This window comes from Electrona antarctica (genome assembly GCF_951216825.1).
Source record: "Electrona antarctica genome assembly, chromosome: 2".
Lineage (NCBI taxonomy): Eukaryota > Metazoa > Chordata > Actinopteri > Myctophiformes > Myctophidae > Electrona > Electrona antarctica.
Window position 1 is genome coordinate 53118379 of NC_136807.1, and position 17946 is coordinate 53136324.

The 17946-nt window shown below is 38.2% G+C and overlaps 3 long non-coding RNA genes across 4 annotated transcripts; all 3 read left to right on the top strand.

Moving 5' to 3' along the window:
- The first annotated feature begins 217 nt into the window (after positions 1 to 217).
- On the top strand, positions 218 to 3840 carry LOC306917835. Of its 2 annotated transcripts, none has more exons than XR_013789254.1 (4): positions 218 to 273; positions 370 to 448; positions 1620 to 1693; positions 2463 to 3840. It is a non-coding gene; the product is annotated as an uncharacterized lncRNA (long non-coding RNA). The 2 variants fall into 2 exon arrangements; XR_013789255.1 differs by having other exon boundaries at positions 232 to 273; positions 375 to 448.
- Positions 3841 to 6731: 2891 nt separating this feature from the next.
- LOC306917826 lies at positions 6732 to 10876 on the top strand. Its single transcript, XR_013789251.1, has 4 exons — positions 6732 to 6908; positions 7005 to 7083; positions 8634 to 8742; positions 9513 to 10876. It is a non-coding gene; the product is annotated as an uncharacterized lncRNA (long non-coding RNA).
- Positions 10877 to 13170: 2294 nt separating this feature from the next.
- LOC306917846 lies at positions 13171 to 16933 on the top strand. The gene is made up of 5 exons (XR_013789257.1): positions 13171 to 13263; positions 13360 to 13438; positions 13963 to 14199; positions 14883 to 14991; positions 15273 to 16933. It is a non-coding gene; the product is annotated as an uncharacterized lncRNA (long non-coding RNA).
- The last annotated feature ends 1013 nt before the right edge of the window (positions 16934 to 17946 follow it).

Below are 17946 nucleotides of genomic sequence, written 5' to 3' on the forward strand. Positions count from 1 at the left end.
TAAAACAAGCTATATACATGAAAGGAAAAAAGTTGCAAACATACAAACCAGGGTGTCTAGCCTATTTCAGCACAAGGTTAAAATTACCTGGCTCTGTGACTGCCACCCTAGTTGGCCAATCAGTGAGCCTGTAAGAGTTTATGTCCAGCCTACCAGTGATGCTACTTCCTGTCAGTACTTAAGCAGGAAAACTTCCTTTTCCTGTTCAATGCAACACATGGTGTTATGCTGTAGTGAACAAACACAGAGAGAGAATCCTTTGCCATCTGCTTGGTAAGATTACAGAATAATCTTCCAAACCAACATTCCACATTCTTAATTTTGTTGGACAGCTCCTGATCTGTATATTGTCTAATTTTAACTTTGTAGAACAGTATTTGACTGAATGTTGCCAATCACCGACCAGCCAGGTGATTGCAGTCTGAGCCAGATCATTCATTGATCAGCGGTGAGTGAGGCAATGTGGATGGTTATCTTAAATGGAGTTTAGCCACAAGGTGCCAATGATTCATTTTGTGTACATGTTCTGTTTTGAAACAATCTGGTTTTATTTTGTTCTTTACTCAATGAGTATATAATTTCTGTGTATGAGTATTTTGTGTTCTAGTAATTGAAGGTACATTTTTAGTGCATCTCTCACCTGTTGCTAGCCAGGGAGAGATATTAAGCACGTTTGAGCCATACATACCTTTGCACAACCTCATTTCATTTATGATGATTAAGGAAGCATTTCATGTATTTTTATTTTTGTGAAGAAAGGAAACAGTTCATTGAATAATTGAAGCTGTAAAAGAAAACAAGCGCTTTGAACATTTTGAATGTTTTCAATGTATTTGAAATACATGATTACAAGGAATGAGAACATGATTAAGTTAATTAAGTTAATGCAAGTTAAAAAGTGTTATGGGAATATAAAAACATGGTTTACACAGTGTGTGTGAATAACACATGCCATTGGATCTTGTCTACTAGGTCAGGTTTTTATAGATAGGCCAATAGGCCTATCTCACAGCCCGCTTTCCACGCCCACTTCCGGTAAATAGTGGTGTCTTTAACATGAGCATTTACACGTTTTTTTCTCTGGAGAATCTAAGTACATTTTCTAATGTAAAAATGTGACAGACCAATATTATTATGAAGCAAACAAGATGGTAAATCAGATAGAACAAACCTTACCTTCAGAAAACAAAAGTTGTAGACTTCTTAAATTACCTCGGTTAACATGTAGTGTCTATGGAGTGACGTCACGCTATCACCACTAACCCCGAAAGGGGGCGAATTTAGGGGGGCGGGGAAATTCTGTGAGATAGGCTTATCAGAACACTGTCTGATACAGATTAAAGGGCCCCAACGAACAAACTAAACAAACTTTGGGAACACTAGGGTTTCATATTTTGCCGGCTTTTCTTTTTGTTTATTATTTTTCATGATACTGCAGTTGTTGTACATTTCCTATGTCCTTAATTGGCAACAATAACAAGTGGCCATATAACAAATTCAGTTCATTGTTGTCTGTGTCATTATTGATGTGCATTGCACTGGCTCTTAAAAACGTAGTGCTTCTGATGCTAGTCCAGGTATTGACAAACACGTTGTTTTTCACTGAATGTGGACTGCAGACTTCAGGTGAAGATGGACTCTCTTGAACCCACCAGGGACATTTCTGCTGAACAGGAGGAACCCAAAGACCTTGGTATGTTACTCAACCTCCCTTTTCACTCCCACTGTTCTGTTTTTATTCCCTCAATATTCTTAATAGTAATTTTAGTGTTTATTATCAGTAACTTTGCTGTAGATCAACAACCAAATATTTGTAGTGTTACTTAACACGAGGCCCGCCAGGAACATAGGAATATAGACACGTAGAATAGCGTAGCGTGCCACACCCGGAAAAGCCGTTTTAACAGCGATGTATTCATTAATGCACGTTTTAATACGATCGTATCGAAATCTACCGTTAGTTAGCTTTGTTATGCTTCTGAGCCAATGGCCGTGGCCATTTTGAAGATGCGCGCGCATCCACTTACATTGCCTGCTCTGTTTTCAGACGGCTTTATCTCACAGAAGCGACATTGCAGGGGTCGCTTTGTCCCAGACAAGCGTTTTCAACGGCCTGTAGCAGGCGCTGTGATACTCACGGTCCACTTTTTCCACCACCGACCGAGAGAACAAGCACCAGCTTCGTCAACACACGGAATGGTTTCATAGTAAAATGTGATTACGGATATTTGGCTCTTCAAAGTAAGTGTCACGCGCGATAAAACCCTGGCAGGACGCGACGGAGGGATTAAATAATGGTAGCGGTAAATGGGTTAAGGATTAAGTAATCACTTAATTCCTATATTTTAGGGTTATGGTTTTAAGTCCATTGTTAGTTAGCTACATGTCAGGGATTTGTTGCACAACAATGACTTTTAAGTCTACTTATCAACAATCTTTTTTTTATTATGTTTTCAATCCAGTGTCGCATCATCAGTCTGACTGCCCTGACCTACCATATGGATGTGATCAGTGTGGACAACACTTCTCTCGAATGTCCACCCTTAAAAGCCACCAGAGAATTCACACTGGGGAGAAACCCTATGGATGTGATCAGTGTGGACAACACTTCTCTCAAATGTCCAGCCTTAAAAGACACCAGAGAATTCACACTGGAGAGAAACCCTATGGATGTGATCAATGTGGACAACACTTCTCTCAAATGTCCACCCTTAAAACCCACCAGATAATGCATACTGGGGAGAAACCCTATGGATGTGATCAATGTGGACAACACTTCTCTCAAATGTCCACCCTTAAAACCCACCAGATAATGCATACTGGGGAGAAACCCTATGGATGTGATCAATGTGGACAACACTTCTCTCAATTGGGCCACCTTAAAACACACCAGAGAATTCACACTGGAGAAAAACCCTGTGGATGTGATCAGTGTGGTCGACACTTCTCTCGATTGTCCAACCTTAAAATACACCAGAGAATTCATACTGGGAAAAAACCCTATGGATGTGATCAGTGTGGAAAACACTTCACTCAAATTGCTGACCTTAAAACTCACCAGAAAATTCACACTGGAGAAAAACCCTATGGATGTGTGCAATGTGGACAACACTTCTCTCGAATGTCCAACCTTAAAATACACCATAGAATACACACTGGAGAGAAACCCTATGGATGTGATCAGTGTGGACAACACTTCTCTCAATTGGCCCACCTTAAAACACACCATAGAATCCACACTGGAGAAAAACCCTATGGTTGTGATCAGTGTGGACGACACTTATCTGAAATGTCCAGCCTTAAAAAAAACACCAGATAATGCATACTGGGGAGAAACCCTATGGATGTGATCAATGTGGACAACACTTCTCTCTAATGTCCAGCCTTAAAAAACACAGGAGAATTCACACTGGAGAAAAACCCTATGGATGTGATCAGTGTGGTCGACACTTCTCTCGATTGTCCAACCTTAAAAGCCACCGGATAATTCACACCAGAGAGAAACCCTAGTGTTTACACAAGTAAGACGCGCGAACGCGGGAAGCGAACGCAGCTCGTAAAAAAGTTGTGTGTGTGTGTGTGTGCATGTGTGTGTGTTTTTGTGTGTGATACAGCTGCGCCCTCTGGTGGTGGGCGTGTGGTGTTACAGCGTGACAGACACACAGACACACACACAGACAGGATCTGCTGGGTCTCATAGTAAATGCTCACTGCGTTCGCAATCACTGCGTTCGCAATTATGACAATAGCTTAGCACATCCACGTACAAATGTTATGATGATCCTTTTTTATTGTTGTTACATTTTGTATCACAATTAAACTTGTATACTGTTTAAATGACCTATTCTTTTTTGTGGTATTTCTTATTCACTGGGTCTTTCCCAGATGAATTGTCAGAGACATTATTAAAACCGAAGTATGGTCATGATTTTGTGTTGGAGTCTGTTAGAGCCTATTTGTTTCACCCATTGCATCAATCAATCTACATTATTTCTGACAATCATGATTTATTTCTGCTTCATTACATCTGACGCTGCATGCTATTATGATACTGCTGTTATACTGTATACTGAACATGTCACACCAACATTATGCTGCAGATAGAAATAAAGGTATTGATATTCAATTTCATTCTCTTTCATTCTCTTTGTTTTACTGTAATTTGACCTGCATATTTTCTGTAAATTACATTTAGATTAACTGTTTCATAGGTTGTTCACACACACAAATTGTATTTTTAGACCACACTTGGTAGGTATTAATAAACTTTGGACCACTAGAGATCATAACATTTGTGCAAGAACAAACAACACCAGGGTGCATCATGTGCAAATTCAGTTTCTACAGGAACATAGATCCCATTATCAAATGGGATCCATGAAGGTCAATGATTGGAACAGGATTACACACATTAATATGCTCATATGCTTTTCGTTAAGCTTTATTCTACACTTCCCCATAATGTCCAAAATACACAGGATAATTCACATTCAGAGGTTCACAAGGTTGTACACTGGATTTAAACTGTTCCATTGTGGGAGAGTATTACTACTTCAAGCAACTGAAAATGTCATGAGCACACACACATGAAACATAACTCTGTTTAGCGTGAACAGTATAACTAAAGCTTAAGTATAGAGGACGAGTGTAGCATGATGATACGTATAAAATCCAACCATCAGCTGCTTATAACGGAATATTATACGTGTATTTAATGATTGCCGAGCAGTGGCATGCACAGACATTTAGAGGGGCAGTTGCTCAAGTGGAAAAAAAGGGCACTTTGTTCAGCGCGTGGAACCAGCCGGTTGCCTTTAATAGTGTGAGATTTATAGATTGTGGGGCCTAAATAATATATTAGAAGCTTTTTATCAAGAATGTATCAATGTTACCATGGTCCACATACTGTACAGTGTAACTGTGCTCTAGCACCCCCTAGTGTCTATCTGTGCACGCCACTGTTGCCGAGGATCCCCCAATTTACACATTCTTGTATCTAGATGGGTTGTTGACCAGTCATTCTATATACTAATTAGTATGGTGGTGACTTTTGTTGGGGTCTGTAGAGCCTTTTTCTTATGACTTTTTGTTTTACCCCCATTGCATCACTCTATCTACATTATATATTTCTGCTTCATTACATCTGACCCTACCAATAGGCTGGGCAATTATGTTTTATTATTGTGATACTGTTGTTATACTGTATTGCTTTTGTGGACCATGTCACACCAACATTATGCTGCAGATAGAAATAAACAAGTCACAATATTCAATTTAAATCTTATTCCTTGTTTCACTGTAATTTGACCTGCTGATTTGCTGTATATTAGATAGTATATTTAGTATATTTATGTATTTGAGCTTTGTGAATTAATAATTTGGTAAATGATCTGCGCAGATAAATATAACGCATTGTGATGTGATGTGTTATCAGCTTAAAGCAACTGTCTTTAACAGTTGTACAGAACATTTGTGAAAATTGTGGAATAATCTTGAAAAAATAAGGGTCCACAGTTAAATCAAATCAATTAAGTCTTGACATTAAATATTTGAGATACATTGTCATGCTTTAGACAATATATGTCCATACAGTTAGGTTACTAGCCTACTGTTAAAATGACTACATTGCTATAGATTGTAAAAATGTGCAATTGTGAATTTGGCATGTGAAGATGAAATAATTAAGAAGTTTAATGTCCAATAATCAAAAACACTTTGATATTGCACAGTGAAGAACTTGATCAATAACTGCTGACATATCTGGGTTTGCGTTTTTTTGGCAAAGAAAAGCACATTGAAACTGTCTGATGATGGTCCATCATCATCTAGATGTCTCTGGTTATGAGCCTTTCACATTGAAATGGAGCCTGACTGCAGTTAACTGGAGGAGAGCTGCGAGGAGGGTTTTCACCACTCCAAGACAAAGGGGAGGTGTTACTACTTTCAGGCTGCACTCTTCTTTAAAGTGACCTTGTGAGAATACATTGGAGTAGGATCATAACTAAGTTACTGCACAGTATAATGCGAGATAATACACCTTATAATCTTGTGAATTTGTTGGATATTTATTTTCACATAAAGTAATTATTTTAATTGGTAACAAGACTGTTTAAATGTCATTCCACCTACCCTGTGGGTTGTTCAGTGGTGGAATAAGTAAACCTTGTGAATCCACAGAAATACAATTAATTCAAGCAAAACATTCAATGTATTGATGGTGTGTAGGCTATAGGAGTTCAGTTTGTTCTTGACAATTCCAGTCAGTAAAATTACATACTATTTATTAGATCATAATACCACTTGTATAATGTTAGAGGTACAGTATAGGCATTGTTACTTTTGCTGCTTTATTGTATGTTTAGGTTTAATAAAGGATCCCCATTAGAGACACATGAATAAGCCTCTAGTCTTCCTGGTGTCCTGAATAAAGCAAATACAATACAGGTGTACATGTAACCCAGGCTTGAAATCAGCAGCCTGTATTTAAAATAATTAATGGGATGAATAAATAAGTTCATTTTCAGTTGATTTAAAAGTGTTAGAAACAATCTAAAATGCTTTGAAATAACACGCATTTAAGTTATACAATTCTATCTAAAATGTTGCTCTGCAAGTCTGTTTAACATGTAAAACAAGCTATATACATGAAAGGAAAAATGTTGCAAACATACAAACCAGGGTGTCTAGCCTATTTCAGCACAAGGTTAAAATTACCTGGCTCTGTGACTGCCACCCTAGTTGGCCAATCAGTGAGCCTGTAAGAGTTTATGTCCAGCCTACCAGTGATGCTACTTCCTGTCAGTACTTAAGCAGGAAAACTTCCTTTTCCTGTTCAATGCAACACATGGTGTTATGGTGCTATGCTGTAGTGAACAAACACAGAGAGAGAATCCTTTGCCATCTGCTTGGTAAGATTACAGAATAATCTTCCAAACCAACATTCCACATTCTTAATTTTGTTGGACAGCTCCTGATCTGTATATTGTCTAATTTTAACTTTGTAGAGCAGTATTTGACTGAATGTTGCCAATCACCGACCAGCCAGGTGATTGCAGTCTGAGCCAGATCATTCATTGATCAGCGGTGAGTGAGGCAATGTGGATGGTTATCTTAAATGGAGTTTAGCCACAAGGTGCCAATGATTCATTTTGTGTACATGTTCTGTTTTGAAACAATCTGGTTTTATTTTGTTCTTTACTGAAGGAGTATATAATTTCTGTGTATGAGTATTTTGTGTTCTAGTAATTGAAGGTAAATTTTTAGTGCATCTCTCACCTGTTGCTAGCCAGGGAGAGATATTAAGCATGTTTGAGCCATACATACCTTTGCACAACCTCATTTCATTTATGATGATTAAGGAAGCATTTCATGTATTTTTATTTTTGTGAAGAAAGGAAACAGTTCATTGAATAATTGAAGCTGTAAAAGAAAACAAGCGCTTTGAACATTTTGAATGTTTTCAATGTATTTGAAATACATGATTACAAGGAATGAGAACATGATTAAGTTAATTAAGTTAATGCAAGTTAAAAAGTGTTATGGGAATATAAAAACATGGTTTACACAGTGTGTGTGAATAACACATGCCATTGGATCTTGTCTACTAGGTCAGGTTTTTATAGATAGGCCAATAGGCCTATCTCACAGCCCGCTTTCCACGCCCACTTCCGCTAAATAGTGGTGTCTTTAACATGAGCATTTACACGTTTTTTTTCTCTGGAGAATGTAAGTACATTTTCTAATGTAAAAATGTGACAGACCAATATTATTATGAAGCAAACAAGATGGTAAATCAGGTCGAACAGATAGAACAAACCTTACCTTGAGAAAACAAAAGTTGTAGACTTCTTAAATTACCTCGGTTAACATGTAGCGTCTATGGAGTGACGTCACGCTATCACCACTAACCCCGAAAGGGGGCGTATTTAGGGGGCGGGGAAATTCTGTGAGATAGGCTTATCAGAACACTGTCTGATACAGATTAAAGGGCCCCAACGAACAAACTAAACAAACTTTGGGAACACTAGGGTTTCATATTTTGCCGGCTTTTCTTTTTGTTTATTATTTTTCATGATACTGCAGTTGTTGTAAATTTCCTATGTCCTTAATTGGCAACAATAACAAGTGGCCATATAACAAATTCAGTTCATTGTTGTCTGTGTCATTATTGATGTGCATTGCACTGGCTCTTAAAAACGTAGTGCTTCTGATGCTAGTCCAGGTATTGACAAACACGCTGTTGATCACTCCTACCTGTTCTCTATTACTAATTGGTAATTAGGGTTACATACAACTATGAATACAAATTAAAATACAAAAACAGAATAATAAAACAAAAGTAAAAAATGAATATAAAACAAATTCACATTATAAAACCAAATCTAGCAGTAAACAAATACACAAATCACAGTTTCTCAGTCCTTGGTCTAATCTTAAATGCTTACCATACTTTTTATTGTGTGACCACTTTGGAGTGAGTATATCTGTATATCTGGTGGGAGGAGGGAGGGTGGAGGACAGTATGTTAGACTGTGATTGGTGGAGAGATGGTTCTATTGTTCTCTTAGTCAATCATTCAAAGCTCTCTGGTATAAGAAGACTTGGTCTGTGTCATTTCTCCACAACTCCTCCAGGATAATTTCTGATCACATCTGAATGTGGACTGCAGACTTCAGGTGAAGATGGACTCTCTTGAACCCACCAGGGACATTTCTGCTGAACAGGAGGAACCCAAAGACCTTGGTATGTTACTCAACCTCCCTTTTCACTCCCACTGTTCTGTTTTTATTCCCTCAATATTCTTAATAGTAATTTTAGTGTTTATTATCAGTAACTTTGCTGTAGATCAACAACCAAATATTTGTAGTGTTACTTAACACGAGGCCCGCCAGGAACATAGGAATATAGACACGTAGAATAGCGTAGCGTGCCACACTCGGAAAAGCCGTTTTAACAGCGATGTATTCATTAATGCATGTTATAATACGATCGTATCGAAATCTACCGTTCGTTAGCTTTGTTATGCTTCTGAGCCAATGGCCGTGGCCATTTTGAAGATGCGCGCGCATCCACTTACATTGCCTGCTCTGTTTTCAGACGGCTTTATCTCACAGAAGCGACATTGCAGGGGTCGCTTTGTCCCAGACAAGCGTTTTCAACGGCCTGTAGCAGGCGCTGTGATACTCGCGGTCCACTTTTTCCACCACCGACCGAGAGAACAAGCACCAGCTTCGTCAACACACGGAATGGTTTCATAGTAAAATGCGATTATGGATATTTGGCTCTTCAAAGTAAGTGTCACGCGCGATAAAACCCTGGCAGGACGCGACGGAGGGATTAAATAATGGTAGCGGTAAATGGGTTAAGGATTAAGTAATCACTTAATTCCAATATTTTAGGGTTATGGTTTTAAGTCCATTGTTAGTTAGCTACATGTCAGGGATTTGTTGCACAACAATGACTTTTAAGTCTACTTATCAACAATCTTTTTTTTTATTATGTTTTCAATCCAGTGTCGCATCATCAGTCTGACTGCCCTGACCTACCATATGGATGTGATCAGTGTGGACAACACTTCTCTCGAATGTCCACCCTTAAAAGCCACCAGAGAATTCACACTGGGGAGAAACCCTATGGATGTGATCAGTGTGGACAACACTTCTCTCAAATGTCCAGCCTTAAAAGACACCAGAGAATTCACACTGGAGAGAAACCCTATGGATGTGATCAATGTGGACAACACTTCTCTCAAATGTCCACCCTTAAAACCCACCAGATAATGCATACTGGGGAGAAACCCTATGGATGTGATCAATGTGGACAACACTTCTCTCAATTGGGCCACCTTAAAACACACCAGAAAATTCACACTGGAGAGAAACCCTATGGATGTGATCAATGTGGACAACACTTCTCTCGAATGTCCAACCTTAAAAAACACCAGAGAATTCACACAGGAGAAAAACCATATGGATGTGATCAGTGTGGACGACACTTCTCTGAAATGTCCAAACTTAAAATGCACCATAGAATTCACTCTGGAGAGAAACCCTATGGATGTGATCAGTGTGGACAACACTTCTCTCAATTGTCCAGCCTTAAAAGCCACCGTTTAATTCACACTGGAGAGAAACCCTATGGCTGTGATCAGTGTGGACAACACTTCTCTGACAAGTCCACCCTGAAAAACCACCAGAGAATTCACACTGGGGAGAAACCCTATGGATGTGATCAGTGTGGACAACACTTCTCTAACATGTCCAGCCTTAAAACACACCAGAAAATTCACACTGGAGAGAAACCCTATGGATGTGATCAATGTGGACAACACTTCTCTCGAATGTCCAACCTTAAAACACACCAGAGAATTCACACTGGGGAGAAACCCTATGGATGTGATCAGTGTGGACAACACTTCTCTAACATGTCCAGCCTTAAAACACACCAGAAAATTCACTCTGGAGAGAAACCCTATGGATGTGATCAGTGTGGACAACACTTCTCTCAATTGTCCAGCCTTAAAAGCCACCGTTTAATTCACACTGGAGAGAAACCCTATGGATGTGATCAATGTGGACAACACTTTTCTCGAATGTCCAGCCTTAAAACACACCAGAGAATTCACACTGGAGAAAAACCCTATGGATGTGATCATTGTGGACGACACTTCTCTCAATTGTCCAGCCTTAAAAGCCACCGGATAATTCACACTGGAGAGAAACCCTAGTGTTTACATTATGAGAGAGAGCTTAGCACATCCACGTAAAAGTGTTGTACGATCTTTTTTTCCATTTTTAATTACAAGTAATTGTATACTGTTTAAATGACTTTCTTATTCAGTGGGTCTTTCAGAGAATTATTAAAACCGAAAAGTATGGCGGTGACTTTGTGTTGGAGTCTGTTGGAACCTATTTCCACCCATTGCATCAATCGGTAAGTCAGATAAGTTTCATGAACTAATGATTAACTAATACATTAGTTAAGCATTAGTTAATCATTATTTCATCACAATTCATGATTCATCATTAGTTAACCACGATTTGTAGATGATTTATAGATCAATTTTTTTCCGCCCAAATCTATGCCCAGGATGAGTGCTCATAGGCGGGTAGGTCTCTCAGTCTCTCTGGACGTCCTTCCTGGTTGTACCCATGGGTCATTTTACTCAATTCTTTGCCCACGATGAGTGCTCAAAGGTTGGTAGGGGTCTGTCCGGAGCTCTCCCTGGTGCTTTATGGATCATTTTTGGACTCTCCGATTTTGCCCAAATCTATACCCAGGATGAGTGCTCATAGACGGGTAGGGTTAGTGAGCAGACGCGGTCTCTCTGGAGGTAATTTTTCTCAATTCTATGCCCACGATGAGTGCTCAAAGGTGGGAGGGGTCTGTCCGGAGCTCTCCCTGGTTCTTTATGGATCATTTTTGGACTCCCCCATTTTGCCCAAATCTATACCCAGGATGAGTGCTCAAAGGTGGGTAGGGGTCCCTGGTGTTTTATGGATAATTTTTGGACTCCCCCATTTTGCCCAAATCTATACCCAGGATGAGTGCTCATAGACGGGTAGGGTTAGTGAGCATACTCGGTCTCTCTGGAGGTCATTTTTCTCAATTCTATGCCCACTATGAGTGCTCAAATGTATAATCTACACACTTTAACTGTCATTGTCTCCAAGTATCCCCCAATTTACACATTCTTGTATCGACATGGGTTGTTGACCAGTCATTCTTTTTGTTGGAGTCTGTAGAGCCTTTTTCTTCTGCCATTGTGTTGTTGTTGCATCACTCTATCTACATTAAATATTTCTGCTTCATTACATCTGACCCTACATGTTTTATTATTGTGATACTGTTGTTATACTGTATTGCTTTTGTGGAACATGTCACACCAACATTATGCTGCAGATGGAAATAAACAAGTCACAAATGTGGAATAATCTTGAACAAATGAGGGTCCACAGTTAAATCAAACCAATTGTCTTGACGTTAAATATTTGAGACACTAGACAAAGCATGCAAATGTATGTCCATACGGTTACTGGCCTACTTTTAAAATGACTACATTGCAATAGATTTCCATTTCATTCACATATGGCTAAACTTTTTTTATAATTTAAAATGACTTATATTGCACAGCACAGTGAAGAACTTGATCAATAACTTTGGAAATTAACTGCTGACATCTCTGGGTTTGCGTTTTTCTGGCAAAGAAAAGCATATTGAAACTTGTGTCTATGAACAAACATAATCTCTGATGATGGCCCATCATCATCTAGGTGTCTTTGGTTATGAGCCTTTCACATTGAAATGGAGCCTGGCTGCAGTTAACTGGAGGAGAGCTGTGAGGAGGGTTTTCACCACTCCAAGACAAAGGGGAGGTGTTACTACTTTCAGGCTGCACTCTTCTTTAAAGTGACCTTTTGAGAGTACTTTGGAGTAGGATCCTAACTTAGTTACTGCACAGTATCATGCAAGATAATACACCTTATAATCTTGTGAATTTGTTGGATATTTATTTTCACATAAAGTAATTATTTTAATTGGTAACAAGACTGTTTAAATGTCATTCCACCTACCCTGTGGGTTGTTCAGTGGTGGAATAAGTAAACCTTGTGAATCCACAGAAATACAATTAATTCAAGCAAAACATTCAATGTATTGATGGTGTGTAGGCTATAGGAGTTCAGTTTGTTCTTGACAATTCCAGTCAGTAAAATTACATACTATTTATTAGATCATAATACCACTTGTATAATGTTAGAGGTACAGTGTAGGCATTGTTACTTTTGCTGCTTTATTGTATGTTTAGGTTTAATAAAGGATCCCCATTAGAGACACATGAATAAGCCTCTAGTCTTCCTGGTGTCCTGAATAAAGCAAATACAATACAGATGTACATGTAACCCAGGCTTGAAATCAGCAGCCTGTATTTAAAATAATTAATGTGAATAATTAGTGTGAATTAAAATGTTGCTCTGCAAGTCTGTTTAAAATAAAAACAAGCTATATACATGAAAGGAAAAAAGTTGCAAACATACAAACCAGGGTGTCTAGCCTATTTCAGCACAAGGTTAAAATTACCTGGCTCTGTGACTGCCACCCTAGTTGGCCAATCAGTGAGCCTGTAAGAGTTTATGTCCAGCCTACCAGTGATGCTACTTCCTGTCAGTACTTAAGCAGGAAAACTTCCTTTTCCTGTTCAATGCAACACATGGTGTTATGCTGTAGTGAACAAACACAGAGAGAGAATCCTTTGCCATCTGCTTGGTAAGATTACAGAATAATCTTCCAAACCAACATTCCACATTCTTAATGTTGTTGGACAGCTCCTGATCTGTATATGGTCTAATTTTAACTTTGTAGAGCAGTATTTGACTGAATGTTGCCAATCACCGACCAGCCAGGTGATTGCAGTCTGAGCCAGATCATTCATTGATCAGAGGTGAGTGAGGCAATGTGGATGGTTATCTTAAATGGAGTTTAGCCACAAGGTGCCAATGATTCATTTTGTGTACATGTCCTGTTTTGAAACAATCTGGTTTTATTTTGTTCTTTACTGAAGGAGTATATAATTTCTGTCTATGAGTATTTTGTGTTCTAGTAATTGAAGATACATTTTTAGTGCATCTCTCACCTGTTGCTAGCCAGGGAGAGATATTAAGCACGTTTGAGCCATACATACCTTTGCACAACCTCATTTCATTTATGATGATTAAGGAAGCATTTCATGTATTTTTATTTTTGTGAAGAAAGGAAACAGTTCATTGAATAATTGAAGCTGTAAATGAAAACAAGCGCTTTGAACATTTTGAATGTTTTCAATGTATTTGAAATACATGATTACAAGGAATGAGAACATGATTAAGTTAATTAAGTTAATGCAAGTTAAAAAGTGTTATGGGAATATAAAAACATGTTTTACACAGTGTGTGTGAATAACACATGCCATTGGATCTTGTCTACTAGGTCAGGTTTTTATAGATTGGGTGATTCACATTCCCCTCCTCATCCCCTGGAGTGTCACGTGGAACGGTGGAGAAGAGGACAGCGCATCCCTTCCCATTCCAAAACCTTCCCAACTCCAAACCCAACGATCCAACATCAACGATTCCCCAGATAAGAATTACAGTGCATGCTGGGTGGCGAGCTACAGATCCGAGTCTGGATGCTGATGGTGTCTTCCCCTCCCTCACTGATCGTGTGGTAGGACCAATCAGAACACTGTCTGATACAGATTAAAGGGCCCCAACGAACAAACTAAACAAACTTTGGGAACACTAGGGTTTCATATTTTGCCGGCTTTTCTTTTTGTTTATTATTTTTCATGATACTGCAGTTGTTGTAAATTTCCTATGTCCTTATTGGCAACAATAACAAGTGGCCATATAACAAATTCAGTTCATTGTTGTCTGTGTCATTATTGATGTGCATTGCACTGGCTCTTAAAAACTTAGTGCTTCTGACGCTAGTCCAGGTATTGACAAACACGCTGTTGATCACTCCTACCTGTTCTCTATTACTAATTGGTAATTAGGGTTACATACAACTATGAATACAAATTAAAATACAAAAACAGAATAATAAAACAAAAGTAAAAAATGAATATAAAACAAATTCAAATTATAAAACCAAATCTAGCAGTAAACAAATACACAAATCACAGTTTCTCAGTCCTTGGTCTAATCTTAAATGCTTACCATACTTTTTATTGTGTGACCACTTTGGAGTGAGTATATCTGTATATCTGGTGGGAGGAGGGAGGGTGGAGGACAGTATGTTAGACTGTGATTGGTGGAGAGATGGTTCTATTGTTCTCTTAGTCAATCATTCAAAGCTCTCTGGTATAAGAAGACTTGGTCTGTGTCATTTCTCCACAACTCCTCCAGGATAATTTCTGATCACATCTGAATGTGGACTGCAGACTTCAGGTGAAGATGGACTCTCTTGAACCCACCAGGGACATTTCTGCTGAACAGGAGGAACCCAAAGACCTTGGTATGTTACTCAACCTCCCTTTTCACTCCCACTGTTCTGTTTTTATTCCCTCAATATTCTTAATAGTAATTTTAGTGTTTATTATCAGTAACTTTGCTGTAGATCAACAACCAAATATTTGTAGTGTTACTTAAGGATTAAGTAATCACTTAATTCCTATATTTTAGGGTTATGGTTTTAAGTCCATTGTTAGTTAGCTACATGTCAGGGATTTGTTGCACAACAATGACTTTTAAGTCTACTTATCAACAATCTTTTTTTTTATTATGTTTTCAATCCAGTGTCGCATCATCAGTCTGACTGCCCTGACCTACCATATGGATGTGATCAGTGTGGACAACACTTCTCTCGAATGTCCACCCTTAAAAGCCACCAGAGAATTCACACTGGGGAGAAACCCTATGGATGTGATCAGTGTGGACAACACTTCTCTCAAATGTCCAGCCTTAAAAGACACCAGATAATGCATACTGGGGAGAAACCCTATGGATGTGATCAGTGTGGAAAACACTTCACTCAAATTGCTGACCTTAAAACTCACCAGAAAATTCACACTGGAGAAAAACCCTATGGATGTGTGCAATGTGGACAACACTTCTCTCGAATGTCCAACCTTAAAATACACCATAGAATACACACTGGAGAGAAACCCTATGGATGTGATCAGTGTGGACAACACTTCTCTCAATTGGCCCACCTTAAAACACACCATAGAATCCACACTGGAGAAAAACCCTATGGTTGTGATCAGTGTGGACGACACTTCTCTGAAATGTCCAGCCTTAAAAAACACCAGATAATGCATACTGGGGAGAAACCCTATGGATGTGGACAACACTTCTCTCTAATGTCCAGCCTTAAAAAACACAGGAGAATTCACACTGGAGAAAAACCCTATGATCAGTGTGGTCGACACTTCTCTCGATTGTCCAACCTTAAAAGCCACCGGATAATTCACACCAGAGAGAAACCCTAGTGTTTACATTATGACAATAGCTTAGCACATCCACGTAAAAATGTTATGATGATCCTTTTTTATTTTTGTTACATTTTGTATCACAATTAAACTTGTACACTGTTTAAATGACCTATTCTTTTTTTGTGGTATTTCTTATTCACTGGGTCTTCCCCAGATGAATTTTCAGAGACATTATTAAAACCGAAAAGTATGGTCATGATTTTGTGTTGGAGTCTGTTAGAGCCTATTTGTTTCACCCATTGCATCAATCAATCTACATTATTTCTGACGATCATGATTTATTTCTGCTTCATTACATCTGACGCTGCATGCTATTATGATACTGCTGTTATACTGTATACTTAACATGTCACACCAACATTATGCTGCAGATAGAAATAAAGGTATTGATATTCAATTTCTTTCTCAATCTTATTCTTTGTTTTACTGTAATTTGACCTGCATATTTTCTGTAAATTACATTTAGATTAACTGTTTCATAGGTTGTTCACACTTGTTCACACACAAATTGTATTTTTAGACCACACTTGGTAGGTATTAATACACTTTGGACCACTAGAGAACATAACATTTGTGCAAGAAAAAAACAACACCAGGTTGCATCATGTGCAAATTCAGTTTCTACAGGAACATAGATCCCATTATCAAATGGGATCCATGAAGGTCAATGATTGGAACAAGATTACACACATTAATATGCTCATATGCTTTTCGTTAAGCTTTATTCTACACTTCCCCATAATGTCCAAAATACACAGGATAATTCACATTCAGAGGTTCACAAGGTTGTACACTGGATTTAAACTGTTCCCTTGTGGGAGAGTATTACTACTTCAAGCAACTGAAAATGTCATGAGCACACACATGAAACATAACTCTGTTTAGCGTGAACAGTATAACTAAAGTATAGAGGACGAGTGTAGCATGATGATACGTATAAAATCCAACCATCAGCTGCTTATAACGGAATGCTCCGTCGTATACGTGTATTTAATGATTGCCGAGGATCCCCCAATTTACACATTCTTGTATCTAGATGGGTTGTTGACCAGTCATTCTATATACTAATTAGTATGGTGGTGACTTTTGTTGGGGTCTGTAGAGCCTTTTTCTTATGACATTTTTTTTTACCCCCATTGTATCACTATCTACATTATATATTTCTGCTTCATTACATCTGACCCTACCAATAGGCTGGGCAATTATGTTTTATTATTGTGATATTGTTGTTATACTGTATTGCTTTTGTGGACCATGTCACACCAACATTATGCTGCAGATAGAAATAAACAAGTCACAATATTCAATTTAAATCTTATTCCTTGTTTCACTGTAATTTGACCTGCTGATTTGCTGTATATTAGATAGTATATTTAGTATATTTATGTATTTGAGCTTTGTGAATTAATAATTGATGATCTGCGCAGATAAATATAACGCATTGTGATGTGATGTGTTATCAGCTTAAAGCAACTGTCTTTAACAGTTGTACAGAACATTTGTGAAAATTGTGGAATAATCTTGAAAAAATAAGGGTCCACAGTTAAATCAAATCAATTAAGTCTTGACATTAAATATTTGAGATACATTGTCATGCTTTAGACAATATATGTCCATACAGTTAGGTTACTAGCCTACTGTTAAAATGACTACATTGCTATAGATTGTAAAAATGTGCAATTGTGAATTTGGCATGTGAAGATGAAATAATTAAGAAGTTTAATGTCCAATAATCAAAAACACTATTTGATATTGCACAGTGAAGAACTTGATCAATAACTGCTGACATATCTGGGTTTGCGTTTTTTTGGCAAAGAAAAGCACATTGAAACTGTCTGATGATGGTCCATCATCATCTAGATGTCTTTGGTTATGAGCCTTTCACATTGAAATGGAGCCTGACTGCAGTTAACTGGAGGAGGTTTTCACCACTCCAAGACAAAGGGGAGGTGTTACTACTTTCAGGCTGCACTCTT